Genomic DNA, 25,325 nt, shown 5'->3' with positions numbered 1-25,325 from the left:
CTGGCCGGTTCAGCAAGTTCCATTTTCTGCAACTGTGAGCCCCTGAGGGGTGATGATTGGCTGACCTGGGCAGCCTTACCGTGCCGGCCAGCCCTCCCCAGGTGTGCCTGGGTTGAGATCAATATAAATACCACTCCAGGCAGCAAGAGGCCCTGCAGCCATGCCTGACGCCATTTTCTCTGCCCTGTCAGCAGTCTCGGGGCTGGGCTGGTGGGAGGGAGTGAGAGGCCACGGCTTTGTGGGTGGCCCAGTGTGAGTGGGGCTCTGCTGGACTTTCTGCAGCAGTTGTCAGGCTGCCTCCTGCTAAAGAAGAGGATGTGTCACCCATACCTGCTGCTGGAATTTCTCCCTGGGCAGAGGTGAGGAAGGAAAAAAGCAGTGGGGGCAGGGACAGGACGGGTATCTCAGGCAGGGAAATGGAAATCTTCCATAAGAGCACCCAGGGCCAGGACCATCCTGGCTGGCCTGCAGGCACCAAGTCGGCCGGTATGCTGTCACTCGTGTGGCTCTATGGCCCTTCCTCTAGGCTTTCAAGTCCTTGTATATATTCAGGTGTTTTACCTGGGACGGGTGGGAATAGTTCAGCAGCAACTGGCCTGGGGCTCAGCTCACGTTTACTCACAGATGCCTCGGCACGGTGCCCCAGCTTTGCAATGAGGACGCTTGTTGCGTGGGGGCTGCTGGCTGAATGGGAGACGATTCCCCACCACTGACCAACTTCAGAATTGTTTACAACTGGAGCAAGTGCCCTGATACGGTTTTCCTCTGTGGAACTGGTGGGTTCTGTGTTTTTTTTCTCTTTTTCGTTTTTGGTTCAAGGTAGATTTTATTCCTCTTTTTTGTATTTACAGATATAAGCATGGAAATAATTTATTCATATAAATACATGTATGTGAAGGGAATAATTGTTTTTTCTGTTTTATTTTTTAAATTTTATTTCTTTTTAATTTTGAATTTTATTTTATATTTTTATACAGCAGGTTCTTATTGGTTATCTATTTTATACATATAAATGTATACATGCCAATCCCAGTCTCTCAACTCCTCCCACCACCAACCCCCTCAACAGCTTTCCCCCCTTGTTGTCCATACGTTTGTTGTCTACATCTGTTGCTCTATTTATACCTTGCAAAATGGTTAATCTGTACAGTTTTTCTAGGTTCCACATATATGCATGAATATACAAGATTTGTTTTTCTCTTTCTGACTTACTTCACTCTGTATGACAGTCTCTAGATCCATCGACGTCTCTACAAATGACCTAATTTCATTCCTTTTCATGGCTTAGTAATATTCCATTTTATATATGTACCACTGCTTTATGCATTCGTCTGTCTGTGGGCATTAAGTTGCTTCCATTACCTCGATATTGTAAAGAGTGATACAATGAACATTGCGGTGAATGTCTCTTTTTCATTTATGGTTTTGTCTGGGTATATGTCCAGAACTGGGATTGCTGTATCCTATGGTAATTCTACTGTTAGTTTCTTAAGAAACTCCATATTGTTCTCCATAGTGACTGTATCAATTTATATTGCCAACAATAGTGGAAGAGGGTTCCTTTTCTCCACACATTTCCAGCATTTTTTGTTTGTAGATTTTCTGATGATGCCCATTCTACCAGGTGTGAGGTGATACCTCATTGTTGAGTCCATTTTGTTGAGCAAGGGGTAGGTCTTGTCTATTACATATTTAGCTTATGGAACGGTATCTGTGCTAATTTCAAACTCTGCTTTTATGCAACACCACAACTCACCTTCCCCCTTAAGCAAGCATAAGTTGGTTTTCTAAACATGAGACCCTGTTCTGTTTTGTAATTCAGTTCATGTGTAACCAAGTTCTCATTCCATGTATTAGTGATACCTTATGATGTTTCTCTTTCTGTGTGACTTTTTTCACTTAGAATCACCGTGCCTCAATCCACTCATTATGCTGGTACGGGCCTGGTGACATAGTTTTCATTGCTGAGAGGTATTCTGTTGTACGTAAGTACCGCAACTTCTTTATCCATTATTTGCTCACTGGCATATTTAACTTGTGCTGAAGAAGAGGTTCCTGTAAAAGAGCCGTCCCAAATTTTGGGGTGGCTGTGTCTTTTTGACTTTAATTTCCCTAAGCTATAGGACCATAAGTGGAAGTGCCCTAGGCTCTGTTGCTTTGTTTTTTAGATGTTTCAGGAAACACCATACACTTCTCCCCAGTGGCTGTTGGCAATTTACATCCAGCCCATCAGCATAACAAGGCTCCCAGTTCTCCATGGCCTGTCCTGCCTTTCTGGATTTTACACTTTTTTCAGATGGCCTTTTGACTGGGGGAAGTGAGACTTCATTGTAGTGCAGATTTCCTTTGCAAGCTTGCTTGGTTGGCCAAAAAGCGCGTATGCGTTTTTTCCTGAATATATTCAGGAAAAAACGCATACGCACTTTGTGGCCAAGTGCATCATTGTCGACGTTCTGCCTCTTTTCCTATGCTTTAAATGCAATTCCAGTCTACCTCCTGAAATCGGTGGCCTGCAATTCTGCCACGGTTTCAAGTCCTCTTGGCAGGCTTACTTCAGTATATTTTTGGACGATAGCTGTCATTTATAACTCTGCAGGTTTGTGAATTACAGTTCCCCTGAGCTCCTTTCTTCAACTCGCTTTCTTGTGAGCTGGCCGCAACACCGCAGGACTGCTTCAGGCCCTAATCTGGGACCGGCACGGCAGGCTGAGCCTTTGGTTAATTCCTCTTCCTGGTGGGAAATGAGAGTTAAATTTGCCCGTCCAGACACCTCCAGCTAGTCTCTCATTGGTTCTCCCTATTCCTGTTCATCTTCCGCAGAAATTGCAAACTGGGCCAAACAGGAGGTTAAAGGCACTGACTCTCCAAGTCGGGAGAGTGTTAGGAAAGTGTCTGGAATGCTGGACCCGAGCACCAGGGGATGAGAACTGAGACATATTGGAACACGTCTCCCGATCACACGGTTGATCATACTCTGGGTTCCACATGCATGTTTTAGCTGAAGGAAGAATCCCTTAAACCTGGAGAGTTGAGACCCGTGGAATGTGTACCATGCAATATGAATTCAAAGGGTCTTCATTTGCTCACTGAACCTCTCCAATCCTATCACTGCTGCGTTTCTGCCCCTGTACACATGCTTGATTCTCTTTCCGAGACATAGCAATCCATAGGTTTTAAGATACTTACTAGTCAGGTACATTCTTAGGCGTTTAATATGGGGTTTTGAGTCCATTTCGTTGAGCAAGGAGTAGCTCTTGTCTATTCCATATTTGGCTTAAGGAACTTTATCTGTGCTCATTTCAATCTGTGTTTTTGTGCAGCACCCCAACTCACCTTTCCCCTTAAGCAAGCATAAGTTGGCTTTCTAAATTTGAGACCCTGTTCTGTTTTGTAATCCAGTTCCTGTGTAGCCAAGTTTACATTCTGTGTATTAGTGATATCTTATGATGTTTCTTTTTCTGTGTGACTTATTTCAGTTAGAATCATCATACCTGAATCCACTCATTATGCTGCTACGGGCCTGATGACATAGATTTCATTGCTGAGTGATATTGCATTGTACATAAGTACCACAACTTCTTTATCCATTTTTCACTTTCTGCGATATTGAACTTGTACTGTAAATGAGGTTCTTGTAAACAGAGCCGTCCCAAACTTTGGGGTGGCTGTGTCTTTTTGATTTTAATTTCCCTAAACTATAGGACCATAAGTGGAAGTGCCCTAGGCTCTGTTGCTTTGTTTTTTAGATGTTTCAGGAAACACCGTACACTTCTCCCTAGTGGCTGTTGGCAATTTACATCCCGCCCATCAGCATAACAAGGCTCCCAGTTCTCCATGGCCTGTCCTGCCTTTCTGGATTTTACACTTTTTTCAGATGGCCCTTTTGACTGGGGGGAAGTGAGACTTCATTGTAGTGCAGATTTCCTTTGCAAGCTTGCTTGGGTGGCCAAAAAGTGCGTATGCGTTTTTTCCTGAATATATTCAGGAAAAAACGCATACACCCTTTTTGGCCAAGTGCATCATTGTCGACGTTCTGCCTCTTTTCCTATGCTTTAAATGCAATTCCAGTCTACCTCCTGAAAATGGTTTACTGCAATTCTGCCCCGCTTTCAAGTCCTCTTGGCAGCCTTCCTTCAGTATATTTTTGGACGATAGCTGTCATTTATAACTCTGCAAGTTTGTGAATTACAGTGCCCCTGAGCTCCTTTCTTCAACTCGCTTTCTTGTGAGCTGGCCGCAACACCGCAGGATTGCTTCAGTCCCTAATCTGGTTCCGGCACGTCACGCTGAGCCTTTGGTTAATTCCTCTTCCTGGTGGGAAATGAGAGTTAAATTTGCCCGTCCAGACACGTCCAGCTAGTCTCTCATTGGTTCTCCCTATTCCTGTTCATCTTCCGCAGAAATTGCAAACTGGGCCAAACAGGGGGTTAAAGGCACTGACTCTCCAAGTCGGGAGAGTGTTAGTAAAGCATCTGGAATACTGCACCCGAGTACCAGGGGACGAGAACTGAGACATATTTGAACACGTCTCCCGATCACATGGTTGATCATACTCTGGGTTCCACATGCATGTTTTAGCTGAAGGAAGAATCCCTTAAACCTGGAGAGTTGAGACCCGTGGAATGGGTACCATGCAATATGACTTCAAAGGGTCTTCATTTGCTCACCGTACCTCTCCAATCCTATCACTGCTGCGTTTATGCCCCTGTACACACGTTTGATTCTCTTTCGGAGACATAGCAATGCATAGCTTTTAAGATACTTACTAGTCAGGTACATTCGTAGGCGTTTAATATGGGGTGTTGAGTCCATTTCGTTGAGCAAGCAGTAGCTCTTGTCTATTCCATATTTGGCTTAAGGAACTTTATCTGTGCTCATTTCAATCTCTGGTTTTATGCAGCACCCCAACTCACCTTTCCCCTTAAGCAAGCATAAGTTGGTTTTCTAAATTTGAGACCCTATTCTGTTATGTAATCCAGTTCCTGTGTAGCCAAGGTTACATTCTGTGTATTAGTGATATCTTATGATGTTTCTTTTTCTGTGTGACTTATTACAGTTAGAATCATCATACCTGAATCCACTCATTATGCTGCTACGGGCCTGATGACATAGATTTCATTTCTGAGTGATATTGCATTGTACGTAAGTACCACAACTTCTTTATCCATTTTTCACTTTCTGCGATATTGAACTTTTCCCGTAAACGAGGTTCTTGTAAACAGAGCCGTCCCAAACTTTTGGGTGGCTGTGTCTTTTTGATTTCAATTTCCCTAAGCTATAGGACCATAAGTGGAAGTGCCCTAGGCTCGGTTGCTTTGTTTCCTAGATGTTTCAGGAAACACCATACACTTCTCCCCAGTGGCTGTTGGCAATTTACATCCCGCCCATCAGCATAACAAGGCTCCCAGTTCTCCATGGCCTGTCCTGCCTTTCTGGATTTTACACTGTTTTCAGAAGGCCCTTTTGACCGGGGGGAAGTGAGACTTCATTGTAGTGCAGATTTCCTTTGCAAGCTTGCTTGGTTGGCCAAAAAGTGCGTTTGCGTTTTTTCCTGAATATATTCAGGAAAAAATGCATACGCACTTTTTGGCCAAGTGCATCATTGTCGACGTTCTGCCTCTTTTCCTATGCTTTAAATGCAATTCCAGTCTACCTCGTGAAATCGGTTTCCTGCAATTCTGCCCCGCTTTCAAGTCCTCTTGGCAGCCTTCCTTCAGTATATTTTTGGACGATAGCTGTCATTTATAACTCTGCAGGTTTGTGAATTACAGTGCCCCTGAGCTCCTTTCTTCAACTCGCTTTCTTGTGAGCTGGCCGCAACACCGCCGGATTGCTTCAGGCCCTAATCTTGTTCTGGCACGGCCCGCTGAGCCTTTGGTTAATTCCTCTTCCTGGTGGGAAATGAGAGATAAATTTGCCCGTCCAGACACCTCCAGCTAGTCTCTCATTGGTTCTCCCTATTCCTGTTCATCTTCCGCAAAAATTGCAAACTGGGCCAAACAGGAGGTTAAAGGCACTGACTCTCCAAGTCGGGAGAGTGTTAGTAAAGCGTCTGGAATGTTGCACCCGAGTACCAGGGGATGAGAACTGAGACATATTGGAACACGTCTCCCGATCACACCGTTGATGGTACTCTGGGTTCCACATGCATGCTTTAGCTGAAGGAAGAATCCCTTAAACCTGGAGAGTTGAGACCTGTGGAATGGGTACCATGCAATATGACTTCAAAGGGTCTTCATTTGCTCACCGAACCTCTCCAATCCTATCACTGCTGCGTTTATGCCCCTGTACACACGCTTGATTCTCTTTCGGCGACAGAGCAATCCATAGGTTTTAAGATACTTACTAGTCAGGTACATTCTTAGGCGTTTAATATGGGGTGTTGAGTCCGTTTCGTTGAGCAAGGAGTAGCTCTTGTCTATTACATATTTGGCTTAAGGAACTTTATCTGTGCTCATTTCAGTCTCTGGTTTTATGCAGCGCCCCAACTCACCTTTCCCCTTAAGCAAGCATAAGTTGGTTTTCTAAATTTTAGACCCTGTTCTGTTTTGTAATTCAGTTCTTGTGTAGCCAAGTTTACATTCTGTGTATTAGTGATATCTTATGATGTTTCTTTTTCTGTGTGACTTATTTCAGTTAGAATCATCATACCTGAATCCACTCATTATGCTGCTATGGGCCGATGACATAGATTTCATTGCTGAGTGATATTGCATTGTACGTAAGTACCACAAATTCTTTATCCATTTTTCACTTTCTGCGATATTGAACTTGTACCATAAATGAGGTTCTTGTAAACAGAGCCGTCCCAAACTTTTGGGTGGCTGAGTCTTTTTGATTTTAATTTCCCTATGCTATAAGACCATAAGTGGAAGTTCCCTAGGCTCTGTTGCTTTGTTTTTTAGATGTTTCAGGAAACACCATACACTTCTCCCCAGTGGCTGTTGGCAATTTACATCCCGCCCATCAGCATATCAAGGCTCCCAGTTCTCCATGGCCTCTCCTGCCTTTCTGGATTTTACACTTTTCTCAGATGGCCCTTTTGACCGGTGGGAAGTGAGACTTCATTGTAGTGCAGATTTCCTTTGCAAGCTTGCTTGGTTGGCCAAAAAGGGCGTATGCGTTTTTTCCTGAATATATTCAGGAAAAAACGCATACGCCCTTTTTGGCCAACTGCATCATTGTCGACGTTCTGCCTCTTTTCGTATGCTTTAAATGCAATTCCAGTCTACCTCCTGAAATCGGTTTCCTGCAATTCTGGCCCACTTTCAAGTCCTCTTGGCAGCCTTACTTCAGTATATTTTTGGACGATAGCTGTCATTTATAACTCTGCAGGTTTGTGAATTACAGTGCCCCTGAGCTCCTTTCTTCAACTCGCTTTCTTGTGAGCTGGCCGCAACACCGCAGGATTGCTTCAGTCCCTAATCTGGTTCCGGCACGGCACGCTGAACCTTTGGTTAATTCCTCTTCCTGGTGGGAAATGAGAGTTAAATTTGCCCGTCCAGACACCTCCAGCTAGTCTCTCATTGGTTCTCCCTATTCCTGTTCATCTTCCGCAGAAATTGCAAACTGGGCCAAACAGGGGGTTAAAGGCACTGACTCTCCAAGTCGGGAGAGTGTTAGTAAAGCGTCTGGAATGTTGCACCCGAGAACCAGGGGACGAGAACTGAGACATATTGGAACACGTCTCCCGATCACACGGTTGATCATACTCTGGGTTCCACATGCATGATTTAGCTGAAGGAAGAATCCCTTAAACATGGAGAGTTGAGACCCGTGGAATGGGTACCGTGCAATATGACTTCAAAGATTCTTCATTTGCTCACCAAACCTCTCCAATCCTATCACTGCTGCGTTTATGCCCCTGTACACACGCTTGATTCTCTTTCGGAGACATAGCGATCCATAGGTTTTAAGATACTTAATAGTCAGGTACATTCTTAGGCATTTAATATGAGGTGTTGAGCCCATTTCGTTGAGCAAGGAGTAGCTCTTGTCTATTCCATATTTGGCTTAAGGAACTTTATCTGTGCTCATTTCAATCTCTGGTTTTATGCAGCACCCCAACTCACCTTTCCCCTTAAGCAAGCATAAGTTGGTTTTCTAAATTTGAGACCCTGTTCTCTTTTGTAATCCAGTTCCTGTGTAGCCAAGTTTACATTCCGTGTATTAGTGATATCTTATGATGTTTCTTTTTCTGTGTGACTTATTTCAGTTAGAATCATCATACCTGAATCCACTCATTATGCTGCTATGGGCCTGATGACATAGATTTCATTGCTGAGTGATATTGCATTGTACGTAAGTACCACAACTTCTTTATCCATTTTTCACTTTCTGCCATATTGAACTTGTCCCATAAACGAGTTTCTTGTAAACAGAGCCGTCCCAAATTTAGGGGTGGCTGTGTCTTTTTGATTTTAATTTCCCTAATCTATAGGACCATAAGTGGAAGTGCCCTAGGCTCTGTTGCTTTGTTTTTTAGATGTTTCAGGAAACACCGTACACTTCTCCCAAGTGGCTGTTGGCAATATACATCCTGCCCATCAGCATAACAAGGCTCCCAGTTCTCCATGGCCTGTCCTGCCTTTCTGGATTTTACACTTTTTTCAGATGTCCCTTTTGAACGGGGGGAAGTGAGACTTCATTGTAGTGCAGATTTCCTTTGCAAGCTTGCTTGGTTGGCCAAAAAGGGCGTATGCGTTTTTTCCTGAATATATTCAGGAAAAAACGCATACGCCCTTTTTGGCCAAGTGCATCATTGTCGACGTTCTGCCTCTTTTCCTATGCTTTAAATGCAATTCCAGTCTACCTCCTGAAATCGGTTTCCTGTAATTCTGGCCCGCTTTCAAGTCCTCTTGGCAGCCTTACTTCAGTATATTTTTGGACGATAGCTGTCATTTATAACTCTGCAGGTTTGTGAATTACAGTGCCCCTGAGCTCCTTTCTTCAACTCGCTTTCTTGTGAGCTGGCCGCAACACCGCAGGATTGCTTCAGGCCCTAATCTGGTTCCGGCTCGGCACGCTGAGCCTTTGGTTAATTCCTCTTCTTGGTGGGAAATGAGAGTTAAATTTGCACGTCCAGGCACCTCCAGCTAGTCTCTCATTGGTTCTCCCTATTCCTGTTCATCTTCCGCAGAAATTGCAAACTGGGCCAAACAGGAGGTTAAAGGCACTGACTCTCCAAGTCGGGAGAGTGTTAGTAAAGCGTCTGGAATGTTGCACACGAGTACCAGGGGACGAGAACTGAGACATATTGGAACACGTCTCCCGATCACACGGTTGATCATACTCTGGGTTCCACATGCATGATTTAGCTGAAGGAAGAATCCCTTAAACATGGAGAGTTGAGACCCGTGGAATGGGTACCATGCAATACGACTTCAAAGGGTCTTCATTTGCTCACCGAACCTCTGCAATCCTATCACTGCTGCGTTTATGCCCCTGTACACACGCTTGATTCTCTTTCGGAGACATAGCGATCCATAGGTTTTAAGATACTTACTAGTCAGGTACATTCTTAGGCGTTTAATATGGGGTGTTGAGTCCATTTCATTGAGCAAGGAGTAGCTCTTGTCTATTACATATTTGGCTTAAGGAACTTTATCTGTGCTCATTTCAATCTCTGGTTTTATGCAGCACCCCAACTCACCTTTCCCCTTAAGCAAGCATAAGTTGGTTTTCTAAATTTGAGACCCTGTTCTGTTATGTAATCCAGTTCCTGTGTAGCCAAGTTTACATTCCGTGTATTAGTGATATCTTATGATGTTTCTTTTTCTGTGTGACTTATTTCAGTTAGAATCATCATAGCTGAATCCACTCATTATGCTGCTACGGGCCTGATGACATAGATTTCATTGCTGAGTGATATTGCATTGTACGTAAGTACCACAACTTCTTTATCCATTTTTCACTTTCTGCGATATTGAACTTGTCCCATAAACGAGTTTCTTGTAAACAGAGCCGTCCCAAAGTTAGGGGTGGCTGTGTCTTTTTGATTTTAATTTCCCTAATCTATAGGACCATAACTGGAAGTGCCCTAGGCTCTGTTGCTTTGTTTTTTAGATGTTTCAGGAAACACCATACACTTCTTCCGAGTGGCTGTTGGCAATATACATCCTGCCCATCAGCATAACAAGGCTCCCAGATCTCCATGGCCTGTCCTGCCTTTCTGGATTTTACACTTTTTTCAGATGTCCCTTTTGACCGGGGGGAAGTGAGACTTCATTGTAGTGCAGATTTCCTTTGCAAGCTTGCTTGGTTGGCCAAAAAGGGCGTATGCGTTTTTTCCTGAATATATTCAGGAAAAAACGCATATGCCCTTTTTGGCCAAGTGCATCATTGTCGACGTTCTGCCTCTTTTCCTATGCTTTAAATGCAATTCCAGTCTACCTCCTGAAATCGGTTTCCTGCAATTCTGGCCCACTTTCAAGTCCTCTTGACAGCCTTACTTCAGTATATTTTTGGACGATAGCTGTCATTTATAACTCTGCAGGTTTGTGAATTACAGTGCCCCTGAGCTCCTTTCTTCAGCTCGCTTTCTTGTGAGCTGGCCGCAACACCGCAGGATTGCTTCAGTCCCTAATCTTGTTCTGGAACAGCACGCTGAGCCTTTGGTTAATTCCTCTTCCTGCTGGGAAATGAGAGTTAAATTTGCCCGTCCAGACACCTCCAGCTAGTCTCTCATTGGTTCTCCCTATTCCTGTTCATCTTCCGCAGAAATTGCAAACTGGGCCAAACAGGAGGTTAAAGGCACTGACTCTCCAAGTCGGGAGAGTGTTAGTAAAGCGTCTGGAATGTTGCACCCGAGTACCAGGGGACGAGAACTGAGACATATTGGAACACGTCTCCCGATCACACGGTTGATCATACTCTGGGTTCCACATGCATGATTTAGCTGAAGGAAGAATCCCTTAAACATGGAGAGTTGAGACCCGTGGAATGGGTACCATGCAATATGACTTCAAAGGGTCTTCATTTGCTCACCGAACCTCTCCAATCCTATCACTGCTGCGTTTATGCCCCTGTACACACGCTTGATTCTCTTTCGGAGACAGAGCGATCCATAGGTTTTAAGATACTTAATAGTCAGGTACATTCTTAGGCGTTTAATATGAGGTGTTGAGCCCATTTCGTTGAGCAAGGACTAGCTCTTGTCTATTCCATATTTGGCTTAAGGAATTTTATCTGTGCTCATTTCAATCTCTGGTTTTATGCAGCACCCCAACTCACCTTTCCCCTTAAGCAAGCATAAGTTGGTTTTCTAAATTTGAGACCCTGTTCTCTTTTGTAATCCAGTTCCTGTGTAGCCAAGTTTACATTCTGTGTATTACTGATATCTTATGATGTTTATTTTTCTGTGTGACTTATTTCAGTTAGAATTATCATACCTGAATCCACTCATTATGCTGCTACGGGCCTGATGACATAGATTTCATTGCTGAGTGATATTGCATTGTACGTAAGTACCACAACTTCTTTATCCATTTTTAACTTTCTGTGATATTGAACTTGTCCCATAAACGAGTTTCTTTTAAACAGAGCCGTCCCAAACTTAGGGGTGGCTGTGTCTTTTAGATTTTAATTTCCCTAAGCTATAGGACCATAAGTAGAAGTGCCCTAGCCTCTGTTGCTTTGTTTTTTAGATGTTTCAGGAAACACCATACACTTCTCCCGAGTGGCTGTTGGCAATTTACATCCCGCCCATCAGCATAACAAGGCTCCCAGTTCTCCATGGCCTGTCCTGCCTTTCTGGATTTTACACTTTTTTCAGATGGCCCTTTTGACCGGGGGGAAGTGAGACTTCACTGTAGTGCAGATTTCCTTTGCAAGGTTGCTTGGTTGGCCAAAAAGTGCGTATGCTTTTTTTCCTGAATATATTCAGGAAAAAACGCATACGTCCTTTTTGGCCAAGTGCATCATTGTGGACGTTCTGCCTCTTTTCCTATGCTTTAAATGCAATTCCAGTCTACCTCCTGAAATCGGTTTCCTGCAATTCTGGCCCGCTTTCAAGTCCTCTTGGCAGGCTTACTTCAGTATATTTTCGGACGATAGCTGTCATTTATAACTCTGCAGGTTTGTGAATTACAGTGCCCCTGAGCTCCTTTCTTCAACTCTCTTCTTGTGAGCTGGCCGCAGCACCACTGGATTGCTTCAGGCCCTAATCTGGTTCTTGCAAGGCACGCTGAGCCTTTGGATTATTCCTCTTCCTGGTGGGAAATGAGAGTTAAATTTGCCCGTCCAGACACCTCCAGCTAGTCTCTCATTGGTTCTCCCTATTCCTGTTCATCTTCCGAAGAAATTGCAAACTGGGCCAAACAGGAGGTTAAAGGCACTGACTCTCCAAGTCGGGAGAGTGTTACTAAAGCGTCTGGAATGTTGCACCCGAGTACCAGGGGACGAGAACTGACACATATTGGAACACGTCTCCCGATCACACAGTTGATCATACTCTGGGTTCCACATGCATGTTTTAGCTGAAGGAAGAATCCCTTAAACCTGGAGAGTTGAGACCCGTGGAATGGGTACCATGCAATATGACTTCAAAGGGTCTTCATTTGCTCACCGAACCTCTCCAATCCTATCACTGCTGCGTTTATGCCCCTGTACACACGCTTGGTTCTCTTTCGGAGACATAGCAATCCATAGGTTTTAAGATACTTACTAGACAGGTACATTCTTAGGCGATTAATATGGGGTGTTGAGTCCATTTCGTTGAGCAAGGAGTAGCTCTTGTCTATTCCATATTTGGCTTAAGGAACTTTATCTGTGCTCATTTCAATCTCTGGTTTTATGCAGCACCCCAACTCACCTTTCCCCTTAAGCAAGCATAAGTTGGTTTTCTAAATTTGAGACCCTGTTCTCTTTTGTAATCCAGTTCCTGTGCAGCCAAGTTTACATTCAGTGTGTTAGTGATATCTTATGATGTTTCTTTTTCTGTGTGACTTATTTCAGATAGAATTATCATACCTGAATCCACTCATTATGCTGCTACGGGCCTGATGACATAGATTTCATTGCTGAGTGATATTGCATTGTACGTAAGTACCACAACTTCTTTGTCCATTTTTCACTTTCTGCGATATTGAACTTGTCCCCTAAAAGAGTTTCTTGTAAACAGAGCTGTCCCAAACTTAGGGGTGGCTGTGTCTTTTTGATTTTAATTTCCCTAAGCTATAGGACCATATGTGGAAGTGCCCTAGGCTCTGTTGCTTTGTTTTTTAGATGTTTCAGGAAACACCATACACTTCTCCCGAGTGGCTGTTGGCAATTTACATCCCGCCCATCAGCATAACAAGGCTCCCAGTTCTCCATGGCCTGTCCTGCCTTTCTGGATTTTACACTTTTTTCAGATGTCCCTTTTGACCAGTGGGAAGTGAGACTTCATTGTAGTGCAGATTTCCTTTGCAAGCTTGCTTGGTTGGCCAAAAAGCGCGTATGCGTTTTTTCCTGAATATATTCAGGAAAAAACGTATACGCGCTTTTTGGCCAAGTGCATCATTGTCGACGTTCTGCCTCTTTTCCTATGCTTTAAGTGCAATTCCAGTCTACCTCCTGAAATCGGTTTCCTGCAATTCTGCCCCGCTTTCAAGTCCTCTTGGCAGCCTTACTTCAGTATATTTTTGGACGATAGCTGTCATTTATAATTCTGCAGGTTTGTGAATTTTAGTGCCCCTGAGCTCCTTTCTTCAACTTGCTTTCTTGTGAGCTGGCCGCAACACCGCAGGATTGCTTCAGGCCCTAATCTGGTTCTGGCACGGCACGCTGAGCCTTTGGTTAATTCCTCTTCCTGGTGGGAAATGAGAGTTAAATTTGCCCGTCCAGACACCTCCAGCTAGTCTCTCATTGGTTCTCCCTATTCCTGTTCATCTTCCGCAGAAATTGCAAACTGGGCCAAACAGGAGGTTAAAGGCACTGACTCTCCAAGTCGGGAGAGTGTTAGTAAAGCATCTGGAATACTGCACCCGAGTACCAGGGGACGAGAACTGAGACATATTGGAACAAGTATCCCGATCACACGGTTGATCATACTCTGGGTTCCACATGCATGTTTTAGCTGAAGGAAGAATCCCTTAAACCTGGAGAGTTGAGACCCGTGGAATGGGTACCATGCAATATGACTTCAAAGGGTCTTCATTTGCTCACCGAACCTCTCCAATCCTATCACTGCTGCGTTTATGCCCCTGTACACACGCTTGATTCTCTTTCGGAGACATAGCGATCCATAGGTTTTAAGATACTTACAAGTCAGGTACATTCTTAGGCGTTTAATATGGGGTGTTGAGTCCATTTCGTTGAGCAAGGAGTAGCTCTTGTCTATTATATATTTGGCTTAAGGAACTTTATCTGTGCTCATTTCAATCTCTGGTTTTATGCAGCACCCCAACTCACCTTTCCCCTTAAGCAAGCATAAGTTGGTTTTCTAAGTTTGAGACCCTCTTCTCTTTTGTAATCCAGTTCCTGTGTAGCCAAGTTTACATTATGTGTATTAGTGATATCTTACGATGTTTCTTTTTCTGTGTGACTTATTTCAGTTAGAATCATCATACCTGAATCCACTCATTATGCTGCTACGGGCCTGATGACATAGATTTCATTGCTGAGTGATATTGCATTGTACGTAAATACCACAACTTCTTTATCCATTTTTCACTTTCTGCGATATTGTACTTGTACCGTAAACCAGGTTCTTGTAAACAGAGCTGTCCCAAACTTTGGAGTGGCTGTGTCTTTTTGATTTTAATTTCCCTAAGCTATAGGACCATAAGTGGCAGTACCCTAGGCTCTGTTGCTTTGTTTTTTAGATGTTTCAGGAAACACCATACACTTCTCCCGAGTGGCTGTTGGCAATTTACATCCCGCCCATCAGCATAACAAGGCTCCCAGTTCTCCATGGCCTGTCCTGCCTTTCTGGATTTTACACTTTTTTCAGATGGCCCTTTTGACCGGGGGGAAGTGAGACTTCATTGTAGTGCAGATATCCTTTGCAAGCTTGCTTGGTTGGCCAAAAAGGGCGTATGCGTTTTTTCCTGAATATATTCAGGAAAAAACGCATACGCCCTTTTTGGCCAAGTGCATCATTGTGGACGTTCTGCCTCTTTTCCTATGCTTTAAATGCAATTCCAGTGTACCTCCTGAAATCGGTTTCCTGCAATTCTGCCCCGCTTTCAAGTCCTCTTGGCAGCCTTACTTCAGTATATTTTTGGACGATAGCTGTCATTTATAACTCTGCAGGTTTGTGAATTACAGTGCCCCTGAGCTCCTTTCTTCAACTCGCTTTCTTGTGAGCTGGCCGCAACACCGCAGGATTGCTTCAGGCCCTAATCTGGTTCCGGCACGGCACGCTGAGCCTTTGGTTAACTCCTCTTCCTGGTGGGAAATGAGAGTTAAATTTGCCCGTCCAGACACCTCCAGCTAGTCTCTCATTGGTTCTCCGTATTCCTGTTCATCTTCCGCAGAAATTGCAAACTGGGCCAAACAGGAGGTTAAAGGCACTGACTCTCCAAGTCGGGAGAGTGTTAGTAAAGCGTCTGGAATGTTGCACCCGAGTACCAGGGGACGAGAACTGAGACATATTGGAACACGTCTCCCGATCACACGGTTGATCATACTCTGGGTTCCACATGCATGATTTAGCTAAAGGAAGAATCCCTTAAACCTGGAGAGTTGCACCCGTGGAATGGGTACCATGCAATATGACTTCAAAGGGTCTTCATTTGCTCACCGAACCTCTCCAATCCTATCACTGCTGCGTTTATGTCCCTGTACACACGCTTGATTCTCTTTCGGAGACATAGTGATCCAGAGGTTTTAAGATACTTACTAGTCAGGTACATTCTTAGGCGTTTAATATGGGGTGTTGAGTCCATTTGGTTGAGCAAGGAGTAGCTCTTGTCTATTCCATATTTGGCTTAAGGAACTTTATCTGTGCTCATTTCAATCTCTGGTTTTATGCAGCACCCCAACTCACCTTTCCCCTTAAGCAAGCATAAGTTGGTTTTCTAAATTTGAGACCCTGTTGTGTTTTGTAATCCAGTTCCTGTGTAGCCAAGTTTACATTATGTGTATTAGTGATATCTTACGATGTTTCTTTTTCTGTGTGACTTATTTCAGTTAGAATCATCATACCTGAATCCACTCATTATGCTGCTACGGGCCTGATGACATAGATTTCATTGCTGAGTGATATTGCATTGTACGTAAATACCACAACTTCTTTATCCATTTTTCACTTTCTGCGATATTGTACTTGTACCGTAAACCAGGTTCTTGTAAACAGAGCTGTCCCAAACTTTGGAGTGGCTGTGTCTTTTTGATTTTAATTTCCCTAAGCTATAGGACCATAAGTGGCAGTACCCTAGGCTCTGTTGCTTTGTTTTTTAGATGTTTCAGGAAACACCATACACTTCTCCCGAGTGGCTGTTGGCAATTTACATCCCGCCCATCAGCATAACAAGGCTCCCAGTTCTCCATGGCCTGTCCTGCCTTTCTGGATTTTACACTTTTTTCAGATGGCCCTTTTGACCGGGGGGAAGTGAGACTTCATTGTAGTGCAGATATCCTTTGCAAGCTTGCTTGGTTGGCCAAAAAGGGCGTATGCGTTTTTTCCTGAATATATTCAGGAAAAAACGCATACGCCCTTTTTGGCCAAGTGCATCATTGTGGACGTTCTGCCTCTTTTCCTATGCTTTAAATGCAATTCCAGTGTACCTCCTGAAATCGGTTTCCTGCAATTCTGCCCCGCTTTCAAGTCCTCTTGGCAGCCTTACTTCAGTATATTTTTGGACGATAGCTGTCATTTATAACTCTGCAGGTTTGTGAATTACAGTGCCCCTGAGCTCCTTTCTTCAACTCGCTTTCTTGTGAGCTGGCCGCAACACCGCAGGATTGCTTCAGGCCCTAATCTGGTTCCGGCACGGCACGCTGAGCCTTTGGTTAACTCCTCTTCCTGGTGGGAAATGAGAGTTAAATTTGCCCGTCCAGACACCTCCAGCTAGTCTCTCATTGGTTCTCCGTATTCCTGTTCATCTTCCGCAGAAATTGCAAACTGGGCCAAACAGGAGGTTAAAGGCACTGACTCTCCAAGTCGGGAGAGTGTTAGTAAAGCGTCTGGAATGTTGCACCCGAGTACCAGGGGACGAGAACTGAGACATATTGGAACACGTCTCCCGATCACACGGTTGATCATACTCTGGGTTCCACATGCATGATTTAGCTAAAGGAAGAATCCCTTAAACCTGGAGAGTTGCACCCGTGGAATGGGTACCATGCAATATGACTTCAAAGGGTCTTCATTTGCTCACCGAACCTCTCCAATCCTATCACTGCTGCGTTTATGTCCCTGTACACACGCTTGATTCTCTTTCGGAGACATAGTGATCCAGAGGTTTTAAGATACTTACTAGTCAGGTACATTCTTAGGCGTTTAATATGGGGTGTTGAGTCCATTTGGTTGAGCAAGGAGTAGCTCTTGTCTATTCCATATTTGGCTTAAGGAACTTTATCTGTGCTCATTTCAATCTCTGGTTTTATGCAGCACCCCAACTCACCTTTCCCCTTAAGCAAGCATAAGTTGGTTTTCTAAATTTGAGACCCTGTTCTGTTTTGTAATCCAGTTCCTGTGTAGCCAAGTTTACATTCCGTGTATTAGTGATATCTTATGATGTTTCTTTTTCTGTGTGACTTATTTCAGATAGAATCATCATACCTGAATCCACTCATTATGCTGCTACGGGCCTGATGACATAGATTTCATTGCTGAGTGATATTGCATTGTACGTAAGTACCACAACTTCTTTATCCATTTTTCACCTTCTGCGATATTGAATTTGTCCCGTAAACGAGTTTCTTGTAAACAGAGCCCTCCCAAACTTAGGGGTGGCTGTGTATTTTTTATTTTAATTTCCCTAAGCTATAGGACCATATGTGAAAGTGCCCTAGGCTCTGTTGCTTTGTTTTTTAGATGTTTCAGGAAACACCATACACTTCTCCCCAGTGGCTGTTGGCAGTTTACATCCCGCCCATCAGCATAACAAGGCTCCCAGTTCTCCATGGCCTGTCCTGCCTTTCTGGATTTTACACTTTTTTCAGATGGCCCTTTTGACCGGGGGGAAGTGAGACTTCATTGTAGTGCAGATATCCTTTGCAAGCTTGCTTGGTTGGCCAAAAAGGGCATATGCGTTTTTTCCTGAATATATTCAGGGAAAAACGCATATGCCCTTTTTGGCCAAGTGCATCATTGTCGACGTTCTGCCTCTTTTCCTATGCTTTAAATGCAATTCCAGTCTACCTCCTGAAATTGGTTTCCTGCAATTCTGCACCGCTTTCAAGTCCTCTTGGCAGCCTTACTTCAGTATATTTTTGGACGATAGCTGTCATTTATAACTCTGCAGGTTTGTGAATTACAGTGCCCCTGAGTTCCTTTCTTCAACTCGCTTTCTTGTGAGCTGGCCGCAACACCGCAGGATTGCTTCAGGCCCTAATCTGGTTCCGGCACGGCACGCTGAGCCTTTGGTTAATTCCTCTTCCTGGTGGGAAATGAGAGTTAAATTTGCCCGTCCAGACACCTCCAGCTAGTCTCTCATTGGTTCTCCCTATTACTGTTCATCTTCCGCAGAAATTGCAAACTGGGCCAAACAGGAGGTTAAAGGCACTGACTCTCCAAGGCGGGAGAGTGTTAGTAAAGCATCTGGAATGTTGCACCCGAGTACCAGGGGACGAGAACTGAGACATATTGGAACCCGTCTCCCGATCACACGGTTGATCATATTCTGGGTTCCACATGCATGTTTTAGCTGAAGGAACAATCCCTTAAACCTGGAGAGTTGAGACCCATGGAATGGGTACCATGCAATATGACTTCAAAGGGTCTTCATTTGCTCACCGAACCTCTCCAATCCTATCACTGCTGCGTTTATGTCCCTGTACACACGCTTGATTCTCTTTCGGAGACATAGTGATCCAGAGGTTTTAAGATACTTACTAGTCAGGTACATTCTTAGGCGTTTAATATGGGGTGTTGAGTCCATTTGGTTGAGCAAGGAGTAGCTCTTGTCTATTCCATATTTGGCTTAAGGAACTTTATCTGTGCTCATTTCAATCTCTGGTTTTATGCAGCACCCCAACTCACCTTTCCCCTTAAGCAAGCATAAGTTGGTTTTCTAAATTTGAGACCCTGTTCTGTTTTGTAATCCAGTTCCTGTGTAGCCAAGTTTACATTCCGTGTATTAGTGATATCTTATGATGTTTCTTTTTCTGTGTGACTTATTTCAGATAGAATCATCATACCTGAATCCACTCATTATGCTGCTACGGGCCTGATGACATAGATTTCATTGCTGAGTGATATTGCATTGTACGTAAGTACCACAACTTCTTTATCCATTTTTCACCTTCTGCGATATTGAATTTGTCCCGTAAACGAGTTTCTTGTAAACAGAGCCCTCCCAAACTTAGGGGTGGCTGTGTATTTTTTATTTTAATTTCCCTAAGCTATAGGACCATATGTGAAAGTGCCCTAGGCTCTGTTGCTTTGTTTTTTAGATGTTTCAGGAAACACCATACACTTCTCCCCAGTGGCTGTTGGCAGTTTACATCCCGCCCATCAGCATAACAAGGCTCCCAGTTCTCCATGGCCTGTCCTGCCTTTCTGGATTTTACACTTTTTTCAGATGGCCCTTTTGACCGGGGGGAAGTGAGACTTCATTGTAGTGCAGATATCCTTTGCAAGCTTGCTTGGTTGGCCAAAAAGGGCATATGCGTTTTTTCCTGAATATATTCAGGGAAAAACGCATATGCCCTTTTTGGCCAAGTGCATCATTGTCGACGTTCTGCCTCTTTTCCTATGCTTTAAATGCAATTCCAGTCTACCTCCTGAAATTGGTTTCCTGCAATTCTGCACCGCTTTCAAGTCCTCTTGGCAGCCTTACTTCAGTATATTTTTGGACGATAGCTGTCATTTATAACTCTGCAGGTTTGTGAATTACAGTGCCCCTGAGTTCCTTTCTTCAACTCGCTTTCTTGTGAGCTGGCCGCAACACCGCAGGATTGCTTCAGGCCCTAATCTGGTTCCGGCACGGCACGCTGAGCCTTTGGTTAATTCCTCTTCCTGGTGGGAAATGAGAGTTAAATTTGCCCGTCCAGACACCTCCAGCTAGTCTCTCATTGGTTCTCCCTATTACTGTTCATCTTCCGCAGAAATTGCAAACTGGGCCAAACAGGAGGTTAAAGGCACTGACTCTCCAAGGCGGGAGAGTGTTAGTAAAGCATCTGGAATGTTGCACCCGAGTACCAGGGGACGAGAACTGAGACATATTGGAACCCGTCTCCCGATCACACGGTTGATCATATTCTGGGTTCCACATGCATGTTTTAGCTGAAGGAACAATCCCTTAAACCTGGAGAGTTGAGACCCATGGAATGGGTACCATGCAATATGACTTCAAAGGGTCTTCATTTGCTCACCGAACCTCTCCAATCCTATCACTGCTGCGTTTATGCCCCTGTACACACGCTTGATTCTCTTTCGGAGACATAGCGATCCATAGGTTTTAAGATACTTACTAGTCAGTTACATTCTTAGGCGTTTAATATGGGGTGTTGAGTCCATTTCGCTGAGCAAGGAGTAGCTCTTTTCTGTTACATATTTGGCATAAGGAACTTTATCTGTGCTCATTTCAATCTCTGGTTTTATGCAGCACCCCAACTCACCTTTCCCCTTAAGCAAGCATAAGTTGGTTTTCTAAATTTGAGACCCTGTTCTCTTTTGTAATCCAGTTCCTGTGTAGGCAAGTTTACATTCCGTGTATTAGTGATATCTTATGATGTTTCTTTTCCTGTGTGACTTATTTCAGTTACAATCATCATACCTGAATCCACTCATTATGCTGCTACGGGCCTGATGACATAGATTTCATTGCTGAGTGATATTGCATTGTACATAAGTACCACAACTTCTTTATCCATTTTTCACTTTCTGTGATATTGAACTAGTCCCGTAAACGAGTTTCTTGTAAACGGAGCTGTCCCAAACTTAGGGGTGGCTGTGTCTTTTTTATTTTAATTTCCCTAAGCTATAGGGCCATAAGCGGAAGTGCCCTAGGCTCTGGTGCTTTGTTTTTTAGATGTTTCAGGAAACACCATACACTTCTCCCAAGTGGCTGTTGGCAATTTACATCCCGCCCATCAGCATAACAAGGCTCCCAGTTCTCCATGGCCTGTCCTGCCTTTCTGGATTTTACAGTTTTTTCAGATGGCCCTTTTGACCGGGGGGGAAGTGAGACTTCATTGTAGTGCAGATATCCTTTGCAAGCTTGCTTGGTTGGCCAAAAAGGGCGTATGCGTTTTTTCCTGAATATATTCAGGAAAAAACGCATACGCCCTTTTTGGCCAAGTGCATCATTGTGAACGATTTGCCTCTTTTCCTATGCTTTAAATGCAATTCCAGTGTACCTCCTGAAATTGGTTTCCTGCAATTCTGCCCCGCTTTCAAGTCCTCTTGGCAGCCTTACTTCAGTATATTTTTGGACGATAGCTGTCATTTATAACTCTGCAGGTTTGTGAATTACAGTGCCCCTGAGCTCCTTTCTTCAACTCGCTTTCTTGTGAGCTGGCCGCAACACCGCAGGATTGCTTCAGGCCCTAATCTGGTTCTGGCACGTCACGCTGAGCCTTTGGTTAATTCCTCTTCCTGGTGGGAAATGAGAGTTAAATTTGCCCGTCCAGACACCTCCAGCTAGTCTCTCATTGGTTCTCCCTATTCCTGTTCATCTTCCGCAGAAATTGCAAACTGAGCCAAACAGGAGGTTAAAGGCACTGACTCTCCAAGTCGGGAGAGTGTTAGTAAAGCATCTGGCATGTTGCACCCGAGTACCAGGGGACGAGAACTGAGACATATTGGAACACGTCTCCCGATCACACGGTTGATCATACTCTGGGTTCCACATGCATGATTTAGCTGAAGGAAGAATCCCTTAAACCTGGAGAGTTGAGACCCGTGGAATGGGTACCATGCAATATGATTTCAAAGGGTCTTCATTTGCTCACCGAACCTCTCCAATCCTATCACTGCTGCGATTATGCCCCTGTACACACGCTTGATTCTCTTTCAGAGACATAGCGATCCATAGGTTTTAAGATACTTACTAGTCAGGTACATTCTTAGGCGTTTAATATGGGGTGTTGAGTCCATTTCGTTGAGCAAGGAGTAGCTCTTGTCTATTACATATTTGGCTTAAGGAACTTTATCTGTGCTCATTTCAATCTCTGGTTTTATGCAGCACCCCAACTCACCGTTCCCGTTAAGCAAGCATAAGTTGGTTTTCTAAATTTGAGACCCTGTTCTCTTTTGTAATCCAGTTCCTGTGTAGCCAAGTTTACATTCCGTGTATTAGTGATATCTTATGATGTTTCTTTTTCTGTGTGACTTATTTCAGTTAGAATCATCATACCTGAATCCACTCATTATGCTGCTACGGGCCTGATGACATAGATTTCATTGCTGAGTGATATTGCATTGTACGTAAGTACCACAACTTCTTTATCCATTTTTCACTTTCTGCGATATTGAACTTGTCCCATAAACGAGGTTCTTGTAAACAGAGCCGTCCCAAACTTTGAGGTGGCTGTGTCTTTTTGATTTTAATTTCCCTAAGCTATAGGACCGTAAGTGGAAGTGCCCTAGGCTCTGTTGCTTTGTTTCTTAGGTGTTTCAGGAAACACCATACACTTCTCCCAAGTGGCTGTTGGCAATTTACATCCCGCCCATCAGCATAACAAGGCTCCCAGTTCTCCATGGCCTGTCCTGCCTTTCTGGATTTTACACTTTTTTCAGATGGCCCTTTTGACCGGGGGGAAGTGAGACTTCATTGTAGTGCAGATTTCCTTTGCAAGCTTGCTTGGTGGCCAAAAAGTGCGTATGCGTTTTTTCCTGAATATATTCAGGAAAAAACGCATACGCCCTTTTTGGCCAAGTTCATCATTCTCGACGTTCTGCCTCTTTTCCTACGCTTTAAATGCAATTCCAGTCTACCTCCTGAAATTGGTTTCCTGCAATTATGCCCCGCTTTCAAGTCCTCTTGGCAGCCTTACTTCAGTATATTTTTGGACGATAGCTGTCATTTATAACTCTGCAGGTTTGTGAATTACAGTGCCCCTGAGCTCCTTTCTTCAACTCGCTTTCTTGTGAGCTGGCCGCAACACCGCAGGATTGCTTCAGGCCCTAATCTGGTTCCGGCACGGCACGCTGAGCCTTTGGTTAATTCCTCTTCCTGGTGGGAAATGAGAGTTAAATTTGCCCGTCCAGACACCTCCAGCTAGTCTCTCATTGGTTCTCCCTATTACTGTTCATCTTTTGCAGAAATTGCAAACTGGGCCAAACAGGAGGTTAAAGGCACTGACTCTCCAAGGCGGGAGAGTGTTAGTAAAGCATCTGGAATGTTGCACCCGAGTACCAGGGGACGAGAACTAAGACATATTTGAACACGTCTCCCGATCACACGGTTGATCATATTCTGGGTTCCACATGCATGTTTTAGCTGAAGCAAGAATCCCTTAAACCTGGAGAGTTGAGACCCGTGGAATGGGTACCATGCAATATGACTTCAAAGGGTCTTCATTTGCTCACTGAACCTCTCCAATCCTATCACTGCTGCGTTTATGCCCCTGTACACACACTTGATTCTCTTTCGGAGACATAGCGATCCATAGGTTTTAAGATACTTACTAGTCAGTTACATTCTTAGGCGTTTAATATGGGGTGTTGAGTCCATGTCGCTGAGCAAGGAGTAGCTCTTGTCTGTTACATATTTGGCATAAGGAATTTTATCTGTGCTTATTTCAGTCTCTGGTTTTATGCAGCACCCCAACTCACCTTTCCCCTTAAGCAAGCATAAGTTGGTTTTCTAAATTTGAGACCCTGTTCTGTTTTGTAATTCACTTCCTGTGTAGCCAAGTTTACATTCCGTTTATTAGTGATATCTTATGATATTTCTTTTTCTGTGTGACTTATTTCAGATAAAATCATCATACCTGAATCCACTCATTATGCTGCTACGGGCCTGATGACATAGATTTCATTGCTGAGTGATATTGCATTGTACGTAAGTACCAAAACTGCTTTATCCATTTTTCACTTTCTGCGATATTGAACTTGTCACGTAAATGTGGTTCTTGTAAACAGAGCCGTCCCAAACTTAGGGGTGGCTGTGTCTTTTTGATTTTAATTTCCCTAATCTATAGGACCATATGTGGAAGTGCCCTAGGCTCTGTTGCTTTGTTTTTTAGATGTTTCAGGAAACACCATACACTTCTCCCGAGTGGCTGTTGGCAATTTACATCCCGCCCATCAGCATAACAAGGCTCCCAGTTCTCCATGGCCTGTCCTGCCTTTCTGGATTTTACACTTTTTTCAGATGGCCCTTTTGACCAGGGGGAAGTGAGACTTCATTGTAGTGCAGATTTCCTTTGCAAGCTTGCTTGGTTGGCCAAAAAGGGCGTATGCGTTTTTTCCTGAATATATTCAGGAAAAAACGCATACGCCCTTTTTGGCCAAGTGCATCATTGTCGACGTTCTGCCTCTTTTCCTATGCTTTAAGTGCAATTCCTGTCTACCTCCTGAAATCGGTTTCCTGCAATTCTGCCCCGCTTTCAATCCTCTTGGCAGCCTTACTTCAGTATATTTTTGGACGATAGCTGTCATTTATAACTCTGCAGGTTTGTGAATTACAGTGCCCCTGAGCTCCTTTCTTTAACTCGCTTTCTTGTGAGCTGGCCGCAACACCGCAGGATTGCTTCAGGCCCTAATCTGGTTCCGGCACGGCACGCTGAGCCTTTGGTTAATTCCTCTTCCTGGTGGGAAATGAGAGTTAAATTTGCCCGTCCAGACACCTCCAGCTAGTCTCTCATTGGTTCTCCCTATTCCTGTTCATCTTCCGCAGAAATTTCAAACTGGGCCAAACAGGAGGTTAAAGGCACTGACTCTCCAAGTCGGGAGAGTGTTAGTAAAGCGTCTGTAATGTTGCACCCGAGTACCAGGGGACGAGAACTGAGACATATTGGAACACGTCTCCCGATCACACGGTTGATCATACTCTGGGTTCCACATGCATGATTTAGCTGAAGGAAGAATCCCTTAAACCTGGAGAGTTGAGACCCGTGGAATGGGTACCATGCAATATGACTTCAAAGGGTCTTCATTTGCTCACCGAACCTCTCCAATCCTATCACTGCTGCGTTTATGCCCCTGTACACACGCTTGATTCTCTTTCGGAGACAGAGCGATCCATAGGTTTTAAGATACTTACTAGTCAGGTACATTCTTAGGCGTT

This window comes from Orcinus orca, chromosome 6 (assembly GCF_937001465.1).
Source record: "Orcinus orca chromosome 6, mOrcOrc1.1, whole genome shotgun sequence".
NCBI classification, from domain to species: domain Eukaryota; kingdom Metazoa; phylum Chordata; class Mammalia; order Artiodactyla; family Delphinidae; genus Orcinus; species Orcinus orca.
The sequence above is the reverse complement of the archived record's forward strand: the minus strand, read 5'-3'. Positions refer to the sequence as shown.